The sequence below is a fragment of the Saccostrea echinata genome, unplaced genomic scaffold, assembly GCF_033153115.1.
Source record: "Saccostrea echinata isolate AGI-Se365-2 ecotype Australia unplaced genomic scaffold, CSIRO_AGI_Sech_v1 ptg000001l, whole genome shotgun sequence".
In the NCBI taxonomy this organism is placed as follows: Eukaryota; Metazoa; Mollusca; class Bivalvia; order Ostreida; family Ostreidae; genus Saccostrea; species Saccostrea echinata.
Window position 1 is genome coordinate 15,588,135 of NW_026889750.1, and position 26,985 is coordinate 15,615,119.

General features: G+C 33.0%; 1 pseudogene; it reads right to left on the reverse strand.

The window, feature by feature from the left end:
- LOC133194949 (uncharacterized) overlaps positions 1–26,985 on the reverse strand; it is a 68,235-nt pseudogene that overhangs the window by 10,877 nt on the left and 30,373 nt on the right.

The following is a 26,985-nucleotide window of genomic DNA, read 5'->3' on the forward strand; positions in this document are numbered from 1 at the left end:
GCCCATGGATCACATCTCTTACCAATGTGAACTTAGTGAATTTGACCCCAGATTGTTGCCCCGCCCTAGCTAACTCTAAGGGGTCCATAAATCCACACATCATGGGGATGCTTCAATGTCAATATGACTAACATGGCCTGGATATTTTTCTCCTTGCATACATAAAACATGATATCTGATTTTGAACCAAGTCCAGGGTCCATAATTTGAAAAAAAAAACTGAATCCATATAACTTTGGATTAATTGCAAATAAATGATTCTGTTGTAGATTGTATATTTTATGATGTTTTAAGATGAAATGTTAATCCTTATTGTAGCCCCATTCAGGGCCCCTGGCATTGATTTAACAATAACAAATTTGAATTTGCACTATGTTAGGATCTTAATATCACTGATCATTGCCCAGTTGTTCTTGAGAAGAAGATTTTTAAAGATATTTTCCTATATATTCTAATACTTTGAGTTTAATCCAAACTTAATCCTGGGGGTCGTGATTTTAACAATTAGAATATACACTATGTGACTGTCAGAAGTTTAAACTTAAGGTTCATCTTTTCTTGACAGGAGGCAAGAATTTCTTTAAAACTTTTCCCTACATATTCCTATGATGCACTATGATCCCAGATTTGAAAAAATTAGAATCTATATTATATCTGGAAGCTAACTTGAGTTTCATTTTCTTCTGGCCGAGTGGTTCTTAAGAAAAGTTTTTTTAATGACCCATTTTTGCTTTTTCTTGATAATCTCCCATTGGAAAGGGCTTAATACGTTATATTTCCATTAGTGAACTCTTCAAAATTAGAGGCGCATTTGGTCGTCTGACAGGGACAGCATGGCGTTGCGGATAATACAAAACATGCCAATCTCAATCCGATTTTTAATGTTAAATGTATTTGTCATTCCAATTAAAGAATGGAAGAACTAAAAGACATATGTAAGAGAGCGAGAACCCTAAATTTATCATCCATTAATAAAAAATACGACTTTTTCGAGGCATGTATATTGTATTTAGATGTAGCATACGATAAATAGATACATACGATCAACAATATAGATATAAATTGATATCGTTGTCATTCCTACTCTTGATGTATATAAAGTCCACAACAATAAAATATTTCATTTGCATTTTCTTAGGATTTGTTCATCGACATTCAACATACTGTTTACATGTTTACGTTACGTTTGTCCCTGAAATCCCGCGAGATTTGTACATTTACCGACTTTTTCACAAAAGAGCTCACTAAGAAGTATAACTCTTCCATAGTGGAAATAGAACGTATTAGCCCTTCATTTGAATAATTTTACCTCCCCATTACTAAGTATCCATGAATTCTCTATGTCAACTTTGGTAAGAATCGGGCCAGTCATTCTTGAGAAGAAGTCGAAAATGTGTAAAGTTTACAGACGGAAGAACAGTCAATACCATCGTCAAAAATCTATAAATAAATTACAGTAACACAATGTCTGAATAGTATCTCTCTGATATTAGTTATGAAAGTTTACATGAAAATCAATACCTGATGTTGATACTGTGTGTTCCCCGGCAGACGTGAAGTTTGTTGGCGGGAAATCACCGATCCTCCATACTCTTACTCTGACGTCAGCGTTCGGGTAATAGCCATTAAAGGGTCCGTCAAATGAAGGGCCACCTTTAATAGAGAGTAATTAAAACAATGGGATCTGTTGACTTCCAAAAATTAACTTTTTACCAACTCCATTTGCTCATATCATTAAAATAGAATATTGCTTATCAATAAAATTAAACAAGGTGACATCATTCTGTTATAATTAATTATTGCCTCAACGTAATGTATCTTCTTGAGCAAGAATAATTAAAGTTAACACTTGCTAATTATTTATAAGAAATCATTCACAGTACCAATTATGGTCTACATGTATTCGACACTGGATGTATGAATCGGAACAGTAGAGATTAGGCTATATTTTGATTATTTCCCTATGGAATGGAGAAAGATTCTTAAAATTACATTTTCATTTTCTCCTTCCTTTCTTTCAACGTACCGGTATTTTGTAAAAGGTAAACTAAAAAACTTCTTACATAAGTTAAATCATGCGTATAGACTCTATTGATTGATTGATTGCGTGTTGTTTTCGTTCGAGAAGTTTTCACTCATATAGAGAAGTCACCATATACCGGTGAAGGGCTTCAAATTTAGACCTTAACTCGGCACTCAGGGCCATTGAGCAGTGAGGGATCTTCAACATGCCAACGCCTACCGTGACACGGGCCCTCGGCTTTTAAGGTCTAATCCGAGAGATCCGCAACTTTTACTCCAAAGTGCGAAGGAACAGTTGCTACCTATTTTTTTTATCGACTTAGGTCAGTCGCGAACGCTCTACCGACTGAGCTACCGTGACGGTCCGTATAGACTCTAAACAATAATGCAAATTAATGAATTCCTGAACTCATAGACTATGTTTTCTTTACCTACAATTAGAAAATATCAAGTTGCTCATAAATCTCACCAGTATATGCAAAAACACCCTTGACGTTCGTTGAGGGGGTATTAGAATCAATAGGCGTGAAGAGTTTAACCTCTTGTTCGTTGTAAATATAAACAATCCCGCCAAAATCTAATGGGTCGTCATCATCTCGCTGGCACGAGCCAAAACCAGAAAATATATGCTGTTTGGTTCCTTCTGTTACTCTGATCTGAACATCCACTTAGCTGGGTACTCGTTCAGAGGGTGGGGTATGACTTTGGGACTCGGTGATAATGCTGTGTAATTCTTCCAGGGACTTGTCCAAGGGTTACCTATACTTAGCACATAACCTACAAACACGTCATATTATTTGAATATCAACAAAGGGGAGATAAGTTGAATGAAAGTTATGTAAAGACCCCTCGAGCAATTAATAAAGCAATATGTAAATTTAAGAAAGTTCAGCATTAAACTGTGCAAGTCTGTGGGATCAGAGGCATACAACATGACAGAAAAAAAATGAGACTGTACAACAAAATTCTAGTACATGTTAGACGTGAACAACAAAAGAGAAAATTGTGCAACATGACGGCGCTCATAATGAAACTAAACAATGAAACAGCCATACCGGTACTTGAGACTTTACAATAAAACAGCCAAACTTTTAGACTGTATATAAAAATATCAGACATGAGACTGAACAATAAAACGGCCAACCTTGATATTGCATAATAAAACACCTAAACATGATACTTTTCAATAAAACAGCCAAACCTAAGACTGTATAATGAAAAAAGAGATACATGCGATGGTAAACGAAACAACCTGACAAAAGACTACAATAAAATAACCAGACAATAAAACATACAAACTTGAGACGTTGCAATAAAACAGTATAATTTAAGATTGAACAAAAAAAAAAAAAACAGGCAGGCATGAGACTGTTCAACAAAACCGCTAAACATAAGCTTATAGAGTGAAACATCCAGACATCAGACTGTACAGAATAACAACCAGAGATGAGACTGTACAGTGAAACAACCAGACAACAGACTGTACAGTGAAACAACCAGACAAAAGACTGTACACTGAAACAACCAGACAACAGACTGTAGACTAAAACAACCAGACAACAGACTGTACAGTGAAACAACCAGACAGGAGACTGTACAGTGAAACAACCAGACATGAGACTGTACAGTGAAACAACCAGACAACAGACTGTACAGTGAAACAACCAGACAACAGATTGTACAGTGAAACAACCAGACAACAGACTGTACAGTGAAACAACCAGACATGAGACTGTACAATAAAGCGACCAGATATCAGACTGTACAGTGAAACAACCAGACATGAGACTGTACAATAAAGCAACCAGACATCAGACTGTACAATAAAGCAACCAGACATCAGACTGTACAGTGAAACAACCAGACATCAGACTGTACAATAAAGCAACCAGACATGAGACTGTACAGTGAAACAACCAGACATGAGACTGTACAATAAAGCAACCAGATATCAGACTGTACAGTGAAACAACCAGACATGAGACTGTACAATAAAGCAACCAGACATCAGACTGTACAATAAAGCAACCAGACATTAGACTGTACAGTGAAACAACCAGACATGAGACTGTACAATAAAGCAACCAGACATGAGACTGTACAGTGAAACAAACAGACATGAGACTGTACAATGAAACAACAAGACATGAGACTGTACAATAAAGCAACCAGACATCAGACTGTACAGTGAAACAACCAGACATGAGACTGTACAATAAAGCAACCAGATAGCAGAGTGTACAGTGAAACAACCAGACGTGAGACTGTACAATAAAGCAACCAGATATCAGACTGTACAGTGAAACAACCAGACATGAGACTGTACAATAAAGCAACCAGACATCAGACTGTACAATAAAGCAACCAGACATCAGACTGTACAGTGAAACAACCAGACATGAGACTGTACAATAAAGCAACCAGATATCAGACTGTACAGTGAAACAACCAGACATGAGACTGTACAATAAAGCAACCAGACATCAGACTGTACAATAAAGCAACCAGACATCAGACTGTACAGTGAAACAACCAGACATCAGACTGTACAATAAAGCAACCAGACATGAGACTGTACAGTGAAACAACCAGACATGAGACTGTACAATAAAGCAACCAGATATCAGACTGTACAGTGAAACAACCAGACATGAGACTGTACAATAAAGCAACCAGACATCAGACTGTACAATAAAGCAACCAGACATTAGACTGTACAGTGAAACAACCAGACATGAGACTGTACAATAAAGCAACCAGACATGAGACTGTACAGTGAAACAACCAGACATGAGACTGTTCAGTGAAACAACCAGACATGAGACTGTACAATAAAGCAACCAGACATCAGACTGTACAATGAAACAGCCAGACATGACACTGTACAAACACATACACCAAACTTGATACTGCTCAATGAAACATTGAATCAATGAAAAGTTGAGACTGAACAATACTGTATTCCCACTTTTGATGATAAATCTGTGTATTTGTAGAGATAATAAGCGATAAATACTTTTCTATGATAAATGTGTTTATTTGTAGAGATAATAAGCGATAATTACTTTTAAAGATATTACAATCTGCGTTAACTTTGAAATGTGATAACGCAAAATGTAACAATTCAAAAAGAGTGTTAATACGTTTTGCGTTATTACATTTTGTGTTGATATCGACGCAAAATGTAATATAATCTCAGTTTATTACATTTTGCGTTCTAACAGACCATAAAATTCACAATTTATGTCCTTTGCTCTTAATGCTACATACAGCCAGAATAAGACTGAGGGTTGAAACAGCCAGATTGAGACTGAAAAATGAAAAGCCATCCATAAGACTGAACAATAAAACAACCAAACTTGAAATTGTAAAGTTTAACAGTCAAACTTGAAATTATATAATAAAAGAGCCAAACCTGGGACTGTACAATGAAATAGCCAAACCTTGGACTGTACAATGAAATAGCCAAACCTGTGACTGTATAATGAAATAGCCAAACCTGTGACTGTACAATGTAAAAGTCAAACTTAGATAACATAAAACAGCAAGACATAAATCTTAATTTAATGAGATAGAGCTAGACATGTGCCATGGCACAGCGGGAAATTAAACTGTTAGGAAACTCAGTCACATTTGAGACTGTACAAAGAAACAACCAAACCTGAGATTGTACACTATAACGACCAAACTTGAGACCATACAACGAAAGAGCTATACACTTTATTGTTAAAAAAAGCTATTAGATTTGAGACAGTTGGACATAAGACTGAGTATTGAAACAGCCAAACATAACTGTACAGTGAAACAGCCAGTCTTGAAACTGTACAGTGAAACAGCCGAACTTAAAATTGTACACTGAAATAGCTAGACATAAGACTGTACAACTGCTAAACCTGAGATTGTACAATCAATTAAACAGCTAGGCATACTAATGTACAAGTAAACAGCCAGACTTTGAAATTGTACAATTTTAAAAACAAGCAGACATGAGATTGTACCATCAAACATGAAACAATCAGACTTGACGCTGTACAAAGAAAGCCAGACATGAGATTGTACAATGAAACAACCAGATACGAGATGTACAGTGGAACAACCAGATACAAGATGTACAGTGTAACAGATACAATTAAGATTGTACAATGATTAGTGCTTTTTAGATCTCCTTTTATTTTTGTTACTTAATTTTGATAATCGTAAGGAGTTTGTAGATTGAACGGGGTCGAATCCGTATGGGGTAAACTGGTATATAGTTGTCTATTTAAATACTTATTTGACATGACAAAATTCAAAACTGTAAAAATAGAGATACCATCCACGAGTCATGTACCACATTCCACTCCCTCTTGCCCCTTTGAAACACCAAATTACTACAACAACAAATGTGAAGAGGTGCCAAAATCGGGAATTTTCACTGAATTCTACATTATTACGTCTTACAATGTTTTTTTTCCTTCTTCAAATCCTAAACATTACAATATAAGGACAATGCAATCCCTGTACACATACTAGCATTTTTGGAACATTTTTTTTTTCAAGTAAGACCCACTAGATCAGATTATTTGTGACCTATAAGAAAGTATTTTTTTTTAAAGGAAATTAATTTTAAACCCTTGAAATTTAAAATTCGTTGCTATGACTCCTTGGATATTAAGGAATAAATTTCAATAATGTAATTGAATTGAAACTTCTGCTATAACATATCATAGATATGTCTTTTCCAAAGCACCCCCCTCCAAAAAAAGAGAACGAAGTAACACTTGCGAGTGAAAAAATAAATGTTATTTTACATAAAAACGGTCAATTATTAAATTATAAACAAGTATTTGAATGGAAAGATAAATGCCGTAACTGAGAAAAAAAAAATCAAATTTTAATGTATACTCACCGGGGATGGAAAATACAAGTAAAACAAAGATCGTAGACGTAAAATTTTCCATTGTCAGCTGATTGTCCTAAGTAATTAGAGGGTTTTTTTTTTTTTGGAGATCAATAGTAGGATATTTGGTATGTTGATTTTCTGTTTCAGTGAAGTATTGCTTTGTCAATACATCTGACAAAAGGGAAGCTTAAGGTTATACACAACGTACCTTACAACTTACCTTACCTATTAATAATGGTGTAAGATTTTCTTAATTTTAAATAGCAGTACCATCAGCTGTTCATAAATAAAATAAAAAAAAATAGCGTACATTACCAGAGGTTTTGAGTAGATATCAAATAATGAAAATCCTTGCGTTTTCTCATAGAAAAATTACCATACACACAGTTTTAGTTGGTATTTCTTTAAAATCTGTTTAAAAAGAGATGTGGACAATCATAAAGCTTTATAAAAGTCGCAAGAAGGTCCTTCATTTCATATAACTTCAATTATACAGATAATAAGAAAAAATGTTCAAAACTACAATGCGCATGCCCTTAATACTCATTCACTGATCAAAGAACGTCTTAAAGGGTTTTTATCACGTCTCAAAATTTTTTGATATGACAAAGTTTACATGCTATTAAAACCATATATTCAAAAATCTTTGCTAGAAAATTAATATTTTTGATGTTTCAGCGATTCAAAGTTTGAATTTCTCAATATGCATATTTTGATCGCCGATGTTACGCGCCATTGCTCTGACGTCATACATGTAGGTGTCAATCCTGGTCAAGCGAAGTACTTATTGTGTATACAAAAGGGCTCATTTGCTGTGTCAATTATACCTATAAGAAAATAATTAAGAGATAATTGGATAATTGACAGCTAGTAAGGTATAATTTAAAGCCTTAGGATGAACAAAATTTAATGTGCACAAGAAAGGTTTCAGGAAGAAATATTTTCCACATTTCCTGGACTTGGTCGAGAGATGAACAGCTGATGAAAGAGGGGCCTTTTTCTGCAAATGCGATGGAGTTTATCTCCTTTCAGAACAATCGTTTATGCCCGATCGATCATGATTTTTTCTGTCCTATAAAATATTTTAAGGAAAGATACCTTTAAAAAAAATAAATGACAAACACGCATTTTTTAAAAGTCGCACAGAATCTAGTACATGTAAGAATGTTGTGAACTTCGTAATGGCGTACAATTATATGTTTCAAGAATATAATAGTCTCTCATTTTTAAAAAATTTAGATACGTGATAAAACCCTTTAAGTCGCTTTTCCTACTCTCTAGAGTACAATGCACCCCTGCCCAGCCACTATTCCCCTCACCTGTAAGTAACTCATGCATTTCAAATAAGATTATTCCTCATTACAATAAAAACTGTTAATGCTTTTTAATGAAATGGATATCATTCAACAACAAAATCATGTATTATCAGCAATTTAAACATTTATGTAAGAGTATGTAAGCATGTGCGGATATAGAAGAGGTTGAGGGTGGGGGGGTCCAGACTTCTTGGAATTTTCAGAGATATTAAATTCTTTGTAAACGTAATGAAAAAAAATGACTTTGGACCCCTTCCTAGAGAACCAGGACCCCTCATAATTGTAAGGAGAGTCATATGTGACGGTACATATTGTCATTCTGTACATATTGCCGTCGGCGACAATATGTACCGACCCTCACTGCACCTATTGTCGTCCATCGGTACATATTGACGTCTGCTAGAAAGTTACGCATGTACATACTGTCGCTGGCGACAATATGTGCCTACCCTCACTGTACATTTTGTCCCCCCAAAGTTGGGGTTCCTTAAGATTTTTTTGGTAATTTTGTGAATTTAATTGATGTGTAAATCATACAGACGTGTCTCGTAGGCTATTTCATGCAGCGGAATTGTGACAGTTCATATTGTCGTCCTAGCCATATTGTCACTGGCGACACTGTGAACCACCTCCTTACTGCACATGTTGTCGTCCGTAGGTAAATATTGTAGAAGGGTGCAAATTAATACAAATACATATTGTCGCTTGTGACAAGATGTGCGTACCCTTACTGCTTTCAACTCGACATTTAGATACATCGACGACATATTATCAATTAACAATAGTTACTTTCATACATATGTCGACTCGATATATCCCAGTGAACTTGAAATACAAGAAAACACAGAGTCTAACACATCTGTTTGGATAATTTACTAGAAAAAGATGTTAATGGTAACCTAACAACAAAACTTATTGATAGACGTGATGACTCCAACTTTTCAATCATCAGCTCCCTTTACATAAGTGGCAATACACCCTTATAACCTGCATATGGGGTTTATATCTCCCAAATGATTCGATATGCAAGAGCATGCTCTACATACGAACAATTTTTAAAACAAGGCAAGCTATTGACAAACAAGTTGATGAAACAAGAATATCAATAGTCTCGTAAAAAGTCATCATTTCGCAAGTTCTTTGGTCGATACAATAAACTTGTCAGCAAATACATTCTATCATTTAGTCGAATGCTGATTGACGTTTTTCATACTAATTGTTAGGCCATTATTTACATATTGAATTGTCTACGAAATTTTTCGTTTTCCCGGTCATGACAAGGAGCACACGGCGGATGTGACCGGTCGGCAGGGGATGCTTACTACTCCATGGTACCTGATCCCATCTTTGATGTTTTTGAGGTCCTTGTTTGCTCTGCTCCTGATTTGTATTTTTTTTACGGACTTTTGATCTTGATTATTGTTTGTTATCTCCATATTTGAAGATAATGATGATATAGGGATGTAAGGATCAACATTAACTTTCGTCCGATTGTCCGTGTCCAGTTCATTACACGATCGGACAAGTCAAACTCCACAAGCACTTGCCTAATCGGACAATGGAATGTGTGAATAAATACCCACAGAATTCATATGTAACGCAAGATGCAATATTACTATATTGGTCATATTTTTATTTTCCTGATTAAATAATTATTACATGTCAGTGTTTTTTTTTTATTGCTACTTCAATTTTAATAGAGTTCTACAATTTTCTTAATATCTGTTCAGAATCGGACAAGTAAAGAATACATTCGGACAAGTAACATTTGTTGGAAACTTTTCCGATGGACAAGTGGATATTTTAGTTAATGTTGAGCCCTGTGATGATAATGATGACAATAAAGATGATGGCGATGATACATGTGTGATCAAGAAAAGGAGGCTAGTATGCAGACAAATTGTACATACATGTTCAGACATCTTCAATTTGAAATATTTATACCAATTGCCTCCTTGTATTAATTAAACTCTACACTGATATCCAGTGCACTAAAAGTTTTAACCAATTTCATATAGCTTCTATAGAAGCAGGTATAATGAGAGAACTTTTGAAAAATGTTGACCCCAACCACAATTATATCGGTACATGTATAAGATAGATAATCGCTACTATTGAATGCGAAAAGTAACATCCAATCTCCAAATATATATAGTGAGAAAAAAGAATATGCTTAATTTAGTCAAATCAAGAATTCCGGTATCTTGGCATATCGCAGTGGTGTACACCAATCAAGGACACGATTTTCTTACCAAAAAACGTTTTTCTCCCTACAGTTTTGATTAAGAATGAGAGAGAATGATTAGACAAATATTTTAGTGCATGGTACATACTTTGCACATTAGTAGTATTATCAAATTATCAGATTAAACGCCCACTTTTTGTTTTATTAATAAAGATATTTTTTTTAATAAATACGATCTTGTCAAGATTAGTTCTATGCTTTGGGAACAAAGGAGAAGCGAACGTCTCCACCACCACCCCACTCCGTAAGATGTTTATAAACAGAGTATAATGCTTTGTATTTAGGTGTAACAAATGTTTTAAAAGGGTCACGACATTGAACCAAGGATGAAGGCCACATCGTAACTCATTGGACAGCTATATGTAGCTCATTGGACAACTTTAACTCATTGGGTAACTATAATAGTTGACTTTGAGTAGAAGGCTGCATGAAAGGCACTTAATGGGACTGTGTGAAACAAAAGATAACACCACTTAAATGTTTTCAAGTAAAAGAAACAACCAAAAGTGCCCATTCTGTTAGTGTAGAAATTGATTCCGGCTTATTTATCTAGATCAGTTCTTTCTCTTACAGACTGAAGATTTCCAATACTTAAAATAAAATGTTGACTTTCAATGACTGATCAATAACTCTAATACCCTTAAGTTTTTGAATATATCAATTTATCTAACAATGAAATGTGTCTTTATCATTTGCACTTTCTTTGTTTCGTGTTATGTCTATACACTTGAAGACATTGATTTTACAGGTGTAACTCGAATGTCGATTGACCACTTGAATATAGGAGAGAGAGAAAAATGTTTCACTGAGTAAATAGTAAACTATTCTGCCAGATAATTTACAAATAGATGTTCAAACTTTTCATAAATTCTGAAATGGTTATTCCTTTTGTGTGGCACATTATCAGAGAAATTGATCTGTTGACTGTCGCTGATTCCAGAGTGCAATCCAAATGTTGCTTTCAATAATGTGGCACCCTTCAATAATGATGCTGGGGAAAATTTGTAATTTTTTTTTAATTTGGATCAGTCATGAAGGGATTATCATGGTTCCCGATTATCATACACTGACAAAAGTGTCCCAAAATGTACGCGTCTACGTTTTTTTTTTTTTTGTTATAAAGTAAATTCACTTCCATTGTCTAAGTTTCCCAAAATTGTAACATGTACAAGGGCGGATACAGGATTTGTGTTTAGGGGGGGCGTGGATAACTTCGTTCAGGCAGGGGGTCTTGGGGCCGCCTTAAGGCCCCCAGTGGGTCCAGGGCGAAGCCCTGGTGGGGGCCCAGGGGGCGAAGCCCCCGGAAGCTCCTGGGTTTTCGTGTATTTTAAGAGTAAAACCAGGCACAATAATAGTGGTATTGGTTAGTTTATATGTACCAAAGTTTGGCATTATTAATACTAATCATATCATACTTTGAATAGAGGGGGCCCAGGGGGCGAAGCCCCCGGAAGCTCCTGGGTTTTCGTGTATTTTAAGAGTAAAACCAGGCACAATAATAGTGGTATTGGTTAGTTTATATGTACCAAAGTTTGGCATTATTAATACTAATCATATCATACTTTGAATAGAGGGGGCCCAGGGGGCGAAGCCCCCGGAAGCTCCTGGGTTTTCGTGTATTTTAAGAGTAAAACCAGGCACAAAAATAGTGGTATTGGTTAGTTATATACTTAATATGGCATTATTAATATTAGTCGATCATATCATAGTTTGAAAATTTTAGGGGGGGCGTGCGCCCCCCACGCCCCCCCTTTAATCCGCCAGTGATGTATATAGTAAAGAAGTAAATACAGATAGTAGTAAAAAGGTTACTATATACATTGTATATGTATTTCTTCCGTATAGTGTCTTCCCACTGAACAATAAAGGGTTCAAATTATGAAGACTATGGGGGATACTGTTATACCTAATAAATGATCTCCTACATGTTAAATAAGTGTTGTGGTTATCATCTTTGTGAAATTATTGATTATTAGAGGATACTATCTTCAAGTACTGTAAATTAATCCTTTGTCAAATCTTTGTAAACATGCATTTTAACACATTATCAACAATGGTATATGAAGAAAACGAACAGCAATCAAGCTCAAAATTCCACTGGAACAATACAAAATTGGAGCAGAGTAAACACGGACATCTAAAAGATCAGAGGTGGGATCGAGGAGTAAGCACCCCCCTGTCGACCGGTCATACCCGCCATGTGCTCCTTGTCATGATCCGGTAAACGGAAAAAATCGTAGACGATTGGTAAAAAATTATAGCCTAACAATTTGTATGAAAACAAAAAATTAAAAAAAAATTATCAGTCATCATTTGACTTAACGATAGAGTGTATTTGCTAACAAGGTCATTGTATAAACCGTAGAATTTGCGATATGTTGACTTCATTGTGCACAATAATAACAATAGCCATATATGGTGAACAAAGCTTTGTCATTGTAGCAGATATTATTTTTTTTTCTATCAGCCTGGGGCGACTTTGCAAAAATAGTCGCTACTGAGCTCAAATCTTCGCGGTACATAAATCACAAAAGCAAAGATTAAGAAGTATGTCCCGATGTCATTTTTCCCCTGCACCCTTTTCTTTTTTAAAATCACGTGAAATATATTATTAATGTCTTAAAATACATTTTTTCATTATGCACGTATTTAAAAGAAACAAACTGTATTACATTTTTCAACAGTGAAATACTATGATTTATTTATTGAATAATGAAAATGAATATTGTTAATTGATAAAACATCGTCAATATATATCTAAATGTCGAATTGAAGGCCGCAGCAAGAGACTTCTTTACATGTAGAAGTTTTTTAAAAATAAATTCTGCTTCATATGAATACAAAAATAGGTTTGCTAATAACGGGGCAAAATTATGACCATGGGAATTCCAACATATTGTTGGAAGACTTTACTAGTATCTCCAAAAACTACATGGATATTGTCAATCATAAACTCAAGCATCTTTTTTTTTTTAAAATAAATAGCTACGGCATACAACATAGCCACCACACATTGTTCGACTAAATTGGGGCAACCGGAAGATGGATGGACTGGGTATGGACACCAAGACAATGGGTGACTACTGGATGATATGATAGTTAATCTCTGTATATTATTTGACCACTATATTTGGAAGGATGGCCTTTAGATATACTAGTGCTGATCAGGCATATATAGTTAAATCAACAAACGAGAATAACAAGCGGTGCGTTAGCAATTTTGTCTAAGTCCAAGCTTTTTGAGATATTATACAGCTGTTTTTTCAATAAAATGGAACTCGAGGAAAGAGGAATTTAAAATAAGTAAATGTATTTTCAATAAATTAGCAACTTAGTCCCATCCCAAGACCTGAATTAGATCATAGGACCATAAATTACACAGTTTTGATTAAATCTGAGTACTCATTATACCCAAGCAAATACTAGACTTTACTATAGCTTGAATACTACAGAGTTTGTATGCCCATGAATAAAGATTTTTAAGATATAATGCATTTTCAATATATGACCAACTTTATTAGCTGGAGTCCGCTGATTCCAGACAGGACGTTTCGTCAAATTTAGTGTAGAAACGAAGACATAACAATTGGTATGAAAAACGTTAGCCAAAAATGACCCGACAAAAGATTATATTTGCTAATTAGCTCATTATATCGACTATAGAATTTAAGGAATGCTGATTTTAAAAGAGAATATTGAATTCCCTGTAACAAAAACTTAGTAGCAGTAGCCTGCAGCGGTTTTAAAATTGATCATATTCAGAACATACTCGTGAGTATCGAATACGTTGGGAGACAGAAAACCGATATGCAGGTGAAAGCGGAATATTACTGCATAAATAAGAAAAGTTGGCGATGAAAAAGCTGAAACTGTTAACGGAAAATAGACGTGACAATGTCAGAAAGAATAATATGAAGAGTAGGAATAACAACGTCAAAATTAAAATACAAAATAAACATGAAGTACTAGTAATAAAATAAAATAAACATGTCAACATAAGAACTTATAGTTCAAATTGACAACATAATGTCAGAAATAACTAGAGGAACTGTGAGCACTGTGTTCACAAAATGATACCCTCTCCTCCCATATGATTATAATGGTGAAGTCCATGTTTCGCTATGGGAGACCCGAAATAAGAGTCAGATCAAAAAGCAAAACAAGAGGTGTACAATGACACTATGTAATAATGATTCCGTGAAAGTATCATTAAATTTTATTCAGCGGTATAGGAGGAGTTGCGTGATAGGTTCCCCTCAATATTATAGAAAAAAATGGCAGTGTCTATGTTTTGCTATTGGAAACCCGAAATATGTGTCCGATCAGAAAGTAAAATAGGAGGTGCACCATGACACTATGTAACAAAGATTCTGTTAAAGTCTCATTAAATTTCATTCAGTGGTTTAAGAAGAGTTGCGGATAAGAGATGGGTACCCAAAAGCGTAACGAACGGACGGACACCCTCATCACTACACCCCCCCCCCCACTTTTCAAGGGGGGGGGGGTATAATAATATAAAATAGTCATGACGACGTTATAACTAATAATATAAAATAGAAAATCCAACTTCAACGTAAAAATTAATAAATTCAAAATTGACAACACAAAGTCCAAACTCCATAGAGCGTCAATTCTCCGGGACTACTTTCCCTACGAATAATAATGTCATCTCCGACTGGCTGATATCCTGCAGAGATTCGAGAAGAGGTTTGGCTCCTCTGCACCAGACCTCACCCATCAACTGAACTTTCAGTTAGCCAACCAGAACCCAGGAGAATCACTTCGTCAGTGGGCAGACAGGGTGCTGACCTTGGCGACACAAGCCTTCCCCTGTGTGCCTCATGCTATACCTCAGCTATGCTATGTATTTTGTATATTTATATATATTTGATTAATCTTATTATGATAAATCGTTCATTGGTGATAAGAATTGTTATTATTCTTATTTGTTCACCTTATGCTTCCAGCCTCAAATCACTGTTCCATCTCCTCAACACTTCCTTAGTGAAGTAGAGATGGGCAGGCCTCTGCATGACCGTATAGATATACTTAGTATATCTATTTTTATCTTTTAAAAAATAAATAAATTATAAATAAATAAACACACCACCACGTCACCCAGCCGAGGAGACTGAAGCAATCAATTTTTTGGTGGCCGGTCATACATGTAGTATAATGTCAACTCAATAAACAGGGAAAATAAAGATGAGAGTTGATACAATTTAAATAGTAACGAAAAAAGGGGAGGGGGTTCAATAAATATTTAACACAAGTTATAGACAAAACTGAAAATAGGGGGGTGTTAACAAACTTTCTAAATTTTTCAATGTATACTGCGATTCTGGTCACTCAACGTTAAACAATAATGTAGATTTTATAAGTTGTTTTTTAATTAGCAAATAATACTATACATATTTCTAAAAGCATGCTATTATTCTGGTAAGTAGGTAACAAATAATTCTAAAAAACCAACGTACAGTATTATACATTGTTTGATTATGATAGTTTATAGGAATTTGTATATGTGCGTATTTGTGAACAAAAAAGAAAATTGTAATAATGAAAACGACCAGGAAGGAGTTATGCCAAATAAAATTTAGAAATTTTGAGTTTGTGCTATAGCGTATATATTATTCTAAAATATGCCAAAAATACCAAAAGATATAGGCTAGTATGCCAGTAATTTTGTGAGGGAACTCTCATCAGGTGCTAGTCCCAAACTCCATGCAGGTTTGTTTCGGTAATGAATTGGCCATTCATTCTAGCACGACAAACCTGTCCTCGCCATTTCCGGTAGATGTGTATTTCTATTTTCTAGTTTCTAGTGTATAAACAAAAAAGTGCACGTGTAATATATAAGTTTTGTAATATATCTAACACTACATTTATATCTTAGCTAAGGTACTTACCTTAAGTCTTCTATATTCTTCTATATTGAATTACATCATGGCGACTTGACAGGGTTCTTATCTGTTGATATGACGTCATTTTTCACAGTATGACGTAACAGTACTCCAAGGATTTACAGTTATTGGAGCCATAATTTACAGATATAGTATAAGGCAAATTGTTTTAAATAAAACAAATTACAGGGAATTGAGAATAACCATGAATTATTTTAATATATAGGTTTGATAAAAAAAAAAAAAAAAAAAAAAAAAAAAAAATGAAAAAATTAATAAATTAAAAAGGACGTCTAAGAGTAAGTCATAGGTCTGAGTTACTGTAACATTCAGTGAATCACCTTGGGAGTTATTTGCATTTTGTATTTTGTATATTTATATATATTTGATTAATCTTATTATGATAAATCGTTCATTGGTGATAAGAATTGTTATTATTCTTATTTGTTCACCTTATGCTTCCAGCCTCAAATCACTGTTCCATCTCCTCAACACTTCCTTAGTGAAGTAGAGATGGGCAGGCCTCTGCATGACCGTATAGATATACTTAGTATATCTATTTTTATCTTTTAAAAAATAAATAAATTATAAATAAATAAACACACCACCACGTCACCCAGCCGAGGAGACTGAAGCAATCAATTTTTTGGTGGCCGGTCATACATGTAGTATAATGTCAACTCAATAAACAGGGAAAATAAAGATGAGAGTTGATACAATTTAAATAGTAACGAAAAAAGGGGAGGGGGTTCAATAAATATTTAACACAAGTTATAGACAAAACTGAAAATAGGGGGGTGTTAACAAACTTTCTAAATTTTTCAATGTATACTGCGATTCTGGTCACTCAACGTTAAACAATAATGTAGATTTTATAAGTTGTTTTTTAATTAGCAAATAATACTATACATATTTCTAAAAGCATGCTATTATTCTGGTAAGTAGGTAACAAATAATTCTAAAAAACCAACGTACAGTATTATACATTGTTTGATTATGATAGTTTATAGGAATTTGTATATGTGCGTATTTGTGAACAAAAAAGAAAATTGTAATAATGAAAACGACCAGGAAGGAGTTATGCCAAATAAAATTTAGAAATTTTGAGTTTGTGCTATAGCGTATATATTATTCTAAAATATGCCAAAAATACCAAAAGATATAGGCTAGTATGCCAGTAATTTTGTGAGGGAACTCTCATCAGGTGCTAGTCCCAAACTCCATGCAGGTTTGTTTCGGTAATGAATTGGCCATTCATTCTAGCACGACAAACCTGTCCTCGCCATTTCCGGTAGATGTGTATTTCTATTTTCTAGTTTCTAGTGTATAAACAAAAAAGTGCACGTGTAATATATAAGTTTTGTAATATATCTAACACTACATTTATATCTTAGCTAAGGTACTTACCTTAAGTCTTCTATATTCTTCTATATTGAATTACATCATGGCGACTTGACAGGGTTCTTATCTGTTGATATGACGTCATTTTTCACAGTATGACGTAACAGTACTCCAAGGATTTACAGTTATTGGAGCCATAATTTACAGATATAGTATAAGGCAAATTGTTTTAAATAAAACAAATTACAGGGAATTGAGAATAACCATGAATTATTTTAATATATAGGTTTGATAAAAAAAAAAAAAAAAAAAAAAAAATGAAAAAATTAATAAATTAAAAAGGACGTATAAGAGTAAGTCATAGGTCTGAGTTACTGTAACATTCAGTGAATCACCTTGGGAGTTATTTGCATTTTGTATTTTGTATATTTATATATATTTGATTAATCTTATTATGATAAATCGTTCATTGGTGATAAGAATTGTTATTATTCTTATTTGTTCACCTTATGCTTCCAGCCTCAAATCACTGTTCCATCTCCTCAACACTTCCTTAGTGAAGTAGAGATGGGCAGGCCTCTGCATGACCGTATAGATATACTTAGTATATCTATTTTTATCTTTTAAAAAATAAATAAATTATAAATAAATAAACACACCACCACGTCACCCAGCCGAGGAGACTGAAGCAATCAATTTTTTGGTGGCCGGTCATACATGTAGTATAATGTCAACTCAATAAACAGGGAAAATAAAGATGAGAGTTGATACAATTTAAATAGTAACGAAAAAAGGGGAGGGGGTTCAATAAATATTTAACACAAGTTATAGACAAAACTGAAAATAGGGGGGTGTTAACAAACTTTCTAAATTTTTCAATGTATACTGCGATTCTGGTCACTCAACGTTAAACAATAATGTAGATTTTATAAGTTGTTTTTTAATTAGCAAATAATACTATACATATTTCTAAAAGCATGCTATTATTCTGGTAAGTAGGTAACAAATAATTCTAAAAAACCAACGTACAGTATTATACATTGTTTGATTATGATAGTTTATAGGAATTTGTATATGTGCGTATTTGTGAACAAAAAAGAAAATTGTAATAATGAAAACGACCAGGAAGGAGTTATGCCAAATAAAATTTAGAAATTTTGAGTTTGTGCTATAGCGTATATATTATTCTAAAATATGCCAAAAATACCAAAAGATATAGGCTAGTATGCCAGTAATTTTGTGAGGGAACTCTCATCAGGTGCTAGTCCCAAACTCCATGCAGGTTTGTTTCGGTAATGAATTGGCCATTCATTCTAGCACGACAAACCTGTCCTCGCCATTTCCGGTAGATGTGTATTTCTATTTTCTAGTTTCTAGTGTATAAACAAAAAAGTGCACGTGTAATATATAAGTTTTGTAATATATCTAACACTACATTTATATCTTAGCTAAGGTACTTACCTTAAGTCTTCTATATTCTTCTATATTGAATTACATCATGGCGACTTGACAGGGTTTTTATCTGTTGATATGACGTCATTTTTCACAGTATGACGTAACAGTACTCCAAGGATTTACAGTTATTGGAGCCATAATTTACAGATATAGTATAAGGCAAATTGTTTTAAATAAAACAAATTACAGGGAATTGAGAATAACCATGAATTATTTTAATATATAGGTTTGATAAAAAAAAAAAAAAAAAAAAAATGAAAAAATTAATAAATTAAAAAGGACGTCTAAGAGTAAGTCATAGGTCTGAGTTACTGTAACATTCAGTGAATCACCTTGGGAGTTATTTGCATTTTGTATTTTGTATATTTATATATATTTGATTAATCTTATTATGATAAATCGTTCATTGGTGATAAGAATTGTTATTATTCTTATTTGTTCACCTTATGCTTCCAGCCTCAAATCACTGTTCCATCTCCTCAACACTTCCTTAGTGAAGTAGAGATGGGCAGGCCTCTGCATGACCGTATAGATATACTTAGTATATCTATTTTTATCTTTTAAAAAATAAATAAATTATAAATAAATAAACACACCACCACGTCACCCAGCCGAGGAGACTGAAGCAATCAATTTTTTGGTGGCCGGTCATACATGTAGTATAATGTCAACTCAATAAACAGGGAAAATAAAGATGAGAGTTGATACAATTTAAATAGTAACGAAAAAAGGGGAGGGGGTTCAATAAATATTTAACACAAGTTATAGACAAAACTGAAAATAGGGGGGTGTTAACAAACTTTCTAAATTTTTCAATGTATACTGCGATTCTGGTCACTCAACGTTAAACAATAATGTAGATTTTATAAGTTGTTTTTTAATTAGCAAATAATACTATACATATTTCTAAAAGCATGCTATTATTCTGGTAAGTAGGTAACAAATAATTCTAAAAAACCAACGTACAGTATTATACATTGTTTGATTATGATAGTTTATAGGAATTTGTATATGTGCGTATTTGTGAACAAAAAAGAAAATTGTAATAATGAAAACGACCAGGAAGGAGTTATGCCAAATAAAATTTAGAAATTTTGAGTTTGTGCTATAGCGTATATATTATTCTAAAATATGCCAAAAATACCAAAAGATATAGGCTAGTATGCCAGTAATTTTGTGAGGGAACTCTCATCAGGTGCTAGTCCCAAACTCCATGCAGGTTTGTTTCGGTAATGAATTGGCCATTCATTCTAGCACGACAAACCTGTCCTCGCCATTTCCGGTAGATGTGTATTTCTATTTTCTAGTTTCTAGTGTATAAACAAAAAAGTGCACGTGTAATATATAAGTTTTGTAATATATCTAACACTACATTTATATCTTAGCTAAGGTACTTACCTTAAGTCTTCTATATTCTTCTATATTGAATTACATCATGGCGACTTGACAGGGTTCTTATCTGTTGATATGACGTCATTTTTCACAGTATGACGTAACAGTACTCCAAGGATTTACAGTTATTGGAGCCATAATTTACAGATATAGTATAAGGCAAATTGTTTTAAATAAAACAAATTACAGGGAATTGAGAATAACCATGAATTATTTTAATATATAGGTTTGATAAAAAAAAAAAAAAAAAAAAAAAAAAAAAAAAATGAAAAAATTAATAAATGAAAAAGGACGTCTAAGAGTAAGTCATAGGTCTGAGTTACTGTAACATTCAGTGAATCACCTTGGGAGTTATTTGCATTTTGTATTTTGTATATTTATATATATTTGATTAATCTTATTATGATAAATCGTTCATTGGTGATAAGAATTGTTATTATTCTTATTTGTTCACCTTATGCTTCCAGCCTCAAATCACTGTTCCATCTCCTCAACACTTCCTTAGTGAAGTAGAGATGGGCAGGCCTCTGCATGACCGTATAGATATACTTAGTATATCTATTTTTATCTTTTAAAAAATAAATAAATTATAAATAAATAAACACACCACCACGTCACCCAGCCGAGGAGACTGAAGCAATCAATTTTTTGGTGGCCGGTCATACATGTAGTATAATGTCAACTCAATAAACAGGGAAAATAAAGATGAGAGTTGATACAATTTAAATAGTAACGAAAAAAGGGGAGGGGGTTCAATAAATATTTAACACAAGTTATAGACAAAACTGAAAATAGGGGGGTGTTAACAAACTTTCTAAATTTTTCAATGTATACTGCGATTCTGGTCACTCAACGTTAAACAATAATGTAGATTTTATAAGTTGTTTTTTAATTAGCAAATAATACTATACATATTTCTAAAAGCATGCTATTATTCTGGTAAGTAGGTAACAAATAATTCTAAAAAACCAACGTACAGTATTATACATTGTTTGATTATGATAGTTTATAGGAATTTGTATATGTGCGTATTTGTGAACAAAAAAGAAAATTGTAATAATGAAAACGACCAGGAAGGAGTTATGCCAAATAAAATTTAGAAATTTTGAGTTTGTGCTATAGCGTATATATTATTCTAAAATATGCCAAAAATACCAAAAGATATAGGCTAGTATGCCAGTAATTTTGTGAGGGAACTCTCATCAGGTGCTAGTCCCAAACTCCATGCAGGTTTGTTTCGGTAATGAATTGGCCATTCATTCTAGCACGACAAACCTGTCCTCGCCATTTCCGGTAGATGTGTATTTCTATTTTCTAGTTTCTAGTGTATAAACAAAAAAGTGCACGTGTAATATATAAGTTTTGTAATATATCTAACACTACATTTATATCTTAGCTAAGGTACTTACCTTAAGTCTTCTATATTCTTCTATATTGAATTACATCATGGCGACTTGACAGGGTTCTTATCTGTTGATATGACGTCATTTTTCACAGTATGACGTAACAGTACTCCAAGGATTTACAGTTATTGGAGCCATAATTTACAGATATAGTATAAGGCAAATTGTTTTAAATAAAACAAATTACAGGGAATTGAGAATAACCATGAATTATTTTAATATATAGGTTTGATAAAAAAAAAAAAAAAAAAAAAAAAAAAAAAATGAAAAAATTAATAAATTAAAAAGGACGTCTAAGAGTAAGTCATAGGTCTGAGTTACTGTAACATTCAGTGAATCACCTTGGGAGTTATTTGCATTTTGTATTTTGTATATTTATATATATTTGATTAATCTTATTATGATAAATCGTTCATTGGTGATAAGAATTGTTATTATTCTTATTTGTTCACCTTATGCTTCCAGCCTCAAATCACTGTTCCATCTCCTCAACACTTCCTTAGTGAAGTAGAGATGGGCAGGCCTCTGCATGACCGTATAGATATACTTAGTATATCTATTTTTATCTTTTAAAAAATAAATAAATTATAAATAAATAAACACACCACCACGTCACCCAGCCGAGGAGACTGAAGCAATCAATTTTTTGGTGGCCGGTCATACATGTAGTATAATGTCAACTCAATAAACAGGGAAAATAAAGATGAGAGTTGATACAATTTAAATAGTAACGAAAAAAGGGGAGGGGGTTCAATAAATATTTAACACAAGTTATAGACAAAACTGAAAATAGGGGGGTGTTAACAAACTTTCTAAATTTTTCAATGTATACTGCGATTCTAGTCACTCAACGTTAAACAATAATGTAGATTTTATAAGTTGTTTTTTAATTAGCAAATAATACTATACATATTTCTAAAAGCATGCTATTATTCTGGTAAGTAGGTAACAAATAATTCTAAAAAACCAACGTACAGTATTATACATTGTTTGATTATGATAGTTTATAGGAATTTGTATATGTGCGTATTTGTGAACAAAAAAGAAAATTGTAATAATGAAAACGACCAGGAAGGAGTTATGCCAAATAAAATTTAGAAATTTTGAGTTTGTGCTATAGCGTATATATTATTCTAAAATATGCCAAAAATACCAAAAGATATAGGCTAGTATGCCAGTAATTTTGTGAGGGAACTCTCATCAGGTGCTAGTCCCAAACTCCATGCAGGTTTGTTTCGGTAATGAATTGGCCATTCATTCTAGCACGACAAACCTGTCCTCGCCATTTCCGGTAGATGTGTATTTCTATTTTCTAGTTTCTAGTGTATAAACAAAAAAGTGCACGTGTAATATATAAGTTTTGTAATATATCTAACACTACATTTATATCTTAGCTAAGGTACTTACCTTAAGTCTTCTATATTCTTCTATATTGAATTACATCATGGCGACTTGACAGGGTTTTTATCTGTTGATATGACGTCATTTTTCACAGTATGACGTAACAGTACTCCAAGGATTTACAGTTATTGGAGCCATAATTTACAGATATAGTATAAGGCAAATTGTTTTAAATAAAACAAATTACAGGGAATTGAGAATAACCATGAATTATTTTAATATATAGGTTTGATAAAAAAAAAAAAAAAAAAAAAAAAAAAAAAAAATGAAAAAATTAATAAATGAAAAAGGACGTCTAAGAGTAAGTCATAGGTCTGAGTTACTGTAACATTCAGTGAATCACCTTGGGAGTTATTTGCATTTTGTATTTTGTATATTTATATATATTTGATTAATCTTATTATGATAAATCGTTCATTGGTGATAAGAATTGTTATTATTCTTATTTGTTCACCTTATGCTTCCAGCCTCAAATCACTGTTCCATCTCCTCAACACTTCCTTAGTGAAGTAGAGATGGGCAGGCCTCTGCATGACCGTATAGATATACTTAGTATATCTATTTTTATCTTTTAAAAAATAAATAAATTATAAATAAATAAACACACCACCACGTCACCCAGCCGAGGAGACTGAAGCAATCAATTTTTTGGTGGCCGGTCATACATGTAGTATAATGTCAACTCAATAAACAGGGAAAATAAAGATGAGAGTTGATACAATTTAAATAGTAACGAAAAAAGGGGAGGGGGTTCAATAAATATTTAACACAAGTTATAGACAAAACTGAAAATAGGGGGGTGTTAACAAACTTTCTAAATTTTTCAATGTATACTGCGATTCTGGTCACTCAACGTTAAACAATAATGTAGATTTTATAAGTTGTTTTTTAATTAGCAAATAATACTATACATATTTCTAAAAGCATGCTATTATTCTGGTAAGTAGGTAACAAATAATTCTAAAAAACCAACGTACAGTATTATACATTGTTTGATTATGATAGTTTATAGGAATTTGTATATGTGCGTATTTGTGAACAAAAAAGAAAATTGTAATAATGAAAACGACCAGGAAGGAGTTATGCCAAATAAAATTTAGAAATTTTGAGTTTGTGCTATAGCGTATATATTATTCTAAAATATGCCAAAAATACCAAAAGATATAGGCTAGTATGCCAGTAATTTTGTGAGGGAACTCTCATCAGGTGCTAGTCCCAAACTCCATGCAGGTTTGTTTCGGTAATGAATTGGCCATTCATTCTAGCACGACAAACCTGTCCTCGCCATTTCCGGTAGATGTGTATTTCTATTTTCTAGTTTCTAGTGTATAAACAAAAAAGTGCACGTGTAATATATAAGTTTTGTAATATATCTAACACTACATTTATATCTTAGCTAAGGTACTTACCTTAAGTCTTCTATATTCTTCTATATTGAATTACATCATGGCGACTTGACAGGGTTCTTATCTGTTGATATGACGTCATTTTTCACAGTATGACGTAACAGTACTCCAAGGATTTACAGTTATTGGAGCCATAATTTACAGATATAGTATAAGGCAAATTGTTTTAAATAAAACAAATTACAGGGAATTGAGAATAACCATGAATTATTTTAATATATAGGTTTGATAAAAAAAAAAAAAAAAAAAAAAAAAAAAATGAAAAAATTAATAAATTAAAAAGGACGTCTAAGAGTAAGTCATAGGTCTGAGTTACTGTAACATTCAGTGAATCACCTTGGGAGTTATTTGCATTTTGTATTTTGTATATTTATATATATTTGATTAATCTTATTATGATAAATCGTTCATTGGTGATAAGAATTGTTATTATTCTTATTTGTTCACCTTATGCTTCCAGCCTCAAATCACTGTTCCATCTCCTCAACACTTCCTTAGTGAAGTAGAGATGGGCAGGCCTCTGCATGACCGTATAGATATACTTAGTATATCTATTTTTATCTTTTAAAAAATAAATAAATTATAAATAAATAAACACACCACCACGTCACCCAGCCGAGGAGACTGAAGCAATCAATTTTTTGGTGGCCGGTCATACATGTAGTATAATGTCAACTCAATAAACAGGGAAAATAAAGATGAGAGTTGATACAATTTAAATAGTAACGAAAAAAGGGGAGGGGGTTCAATAAATATTTAACACAAGTTATAGACAAAACTGAAAATAGGGGGGTGTTAACAAACTTTCTAAATTTTTCAATGTATACTGCGATTCTGGTCACTCAACGTTAAACAATAATGTAGATTTTATAAGTTGTTTTTTAATTAGCAAATAATACTATACATATTTCTAAAAGCATGCTATTATTCTGGTAAGTAGGTAACAAATAATTCTAAAAAACCAACGTACAGTATTATACATTGTTTGATTATGATAGTTTATAGGAATTTGTATATGTGCGTATTTGTGAACAAAAAAGAAAATTGTAATAATGAAAACGACCAGGAAGGAGTTATGCCAAATAAAATTTAGAAATTTTGAGTTTGTGCTATAGCGTATATATTATTCTAAAATATGCCAAAAATACCAAAAGATATAGGCTAGTATGCCAGTAATTTTGTGAGGGAACTCTCATCAGGTGCTAGTCCCAAACTCCATGCAGGTTTGTTTCGGTAATGAATTGGCCATTCATTCTAGCACGACAAACCTGTCCTCGCCATTTCCGGTAGATGTGTATTTCTATTTTCTAGTTTCTAGTGTATAAACAAAAAAGTGCACGTGTAATATATAAGTTTTGTAATATATCTAACACTACATTTATATCTTAGCTAAGGTACTTACCTTAAGTCTTCTATATTCTTCTATATTGAATTACATCATGGCGACTTGACAGGGTTTTTATCTGTTGATATGACGTCATTTTTCACAGTATGACGTAACAGTACTCCAAGGATTTACAGTTATTGGAGCCATAATTTACAGATATAGTATAAGGCAAATTGTTTTAAATAAAACAAATTACAGGGAATTGAGAATAACCATGAATTATTTTAATATATAGGTTTGATAAAAAAAAAAAAAAAAAAAAAAAAAAAAATGAAAAAATTAATAAATTAAAAAGGACGTCTAAGAGTAAGTCATAGGTCTGAGTTACTGTAACATTCAGTGAATCACCTTGGGAGTTATTTGCATTTTGTATTTTGTATATTTATATATATTTGATTAATCTTATTATGATAAATCGTTCATTGGTGATAAGAATTGTTATTATTCTTATTTGTTCACCTTATGCTTCCAGCCTCAAATCACTGTTCCATCTCCTCAACACTTCCTTAGTGAAGTAGAGATGGGCAGGCCTCTGCATGACCGTATAGATATACTTAGTATATCTATTTTTATCTTTTAAAAAATAAATAAATTATAAATAAATAAACACACCACCACGTCACCCAGCCGAGGAGACTGAAGCAATCAATTTTTTGGTGGCCGGTCATACATGTAGTATAATGTCAACTCAATAAACAGGGAAAATAAAGATGAGAGTTGATACAATTTAAATAGTAACGAAAAAAGGGGAGGGGGTTCAATAAATATTTAACACAAGTTATAGACAAAACTGAAAATAGGGGGGTGTTAACAAACTTTCTAAATTTTTCAA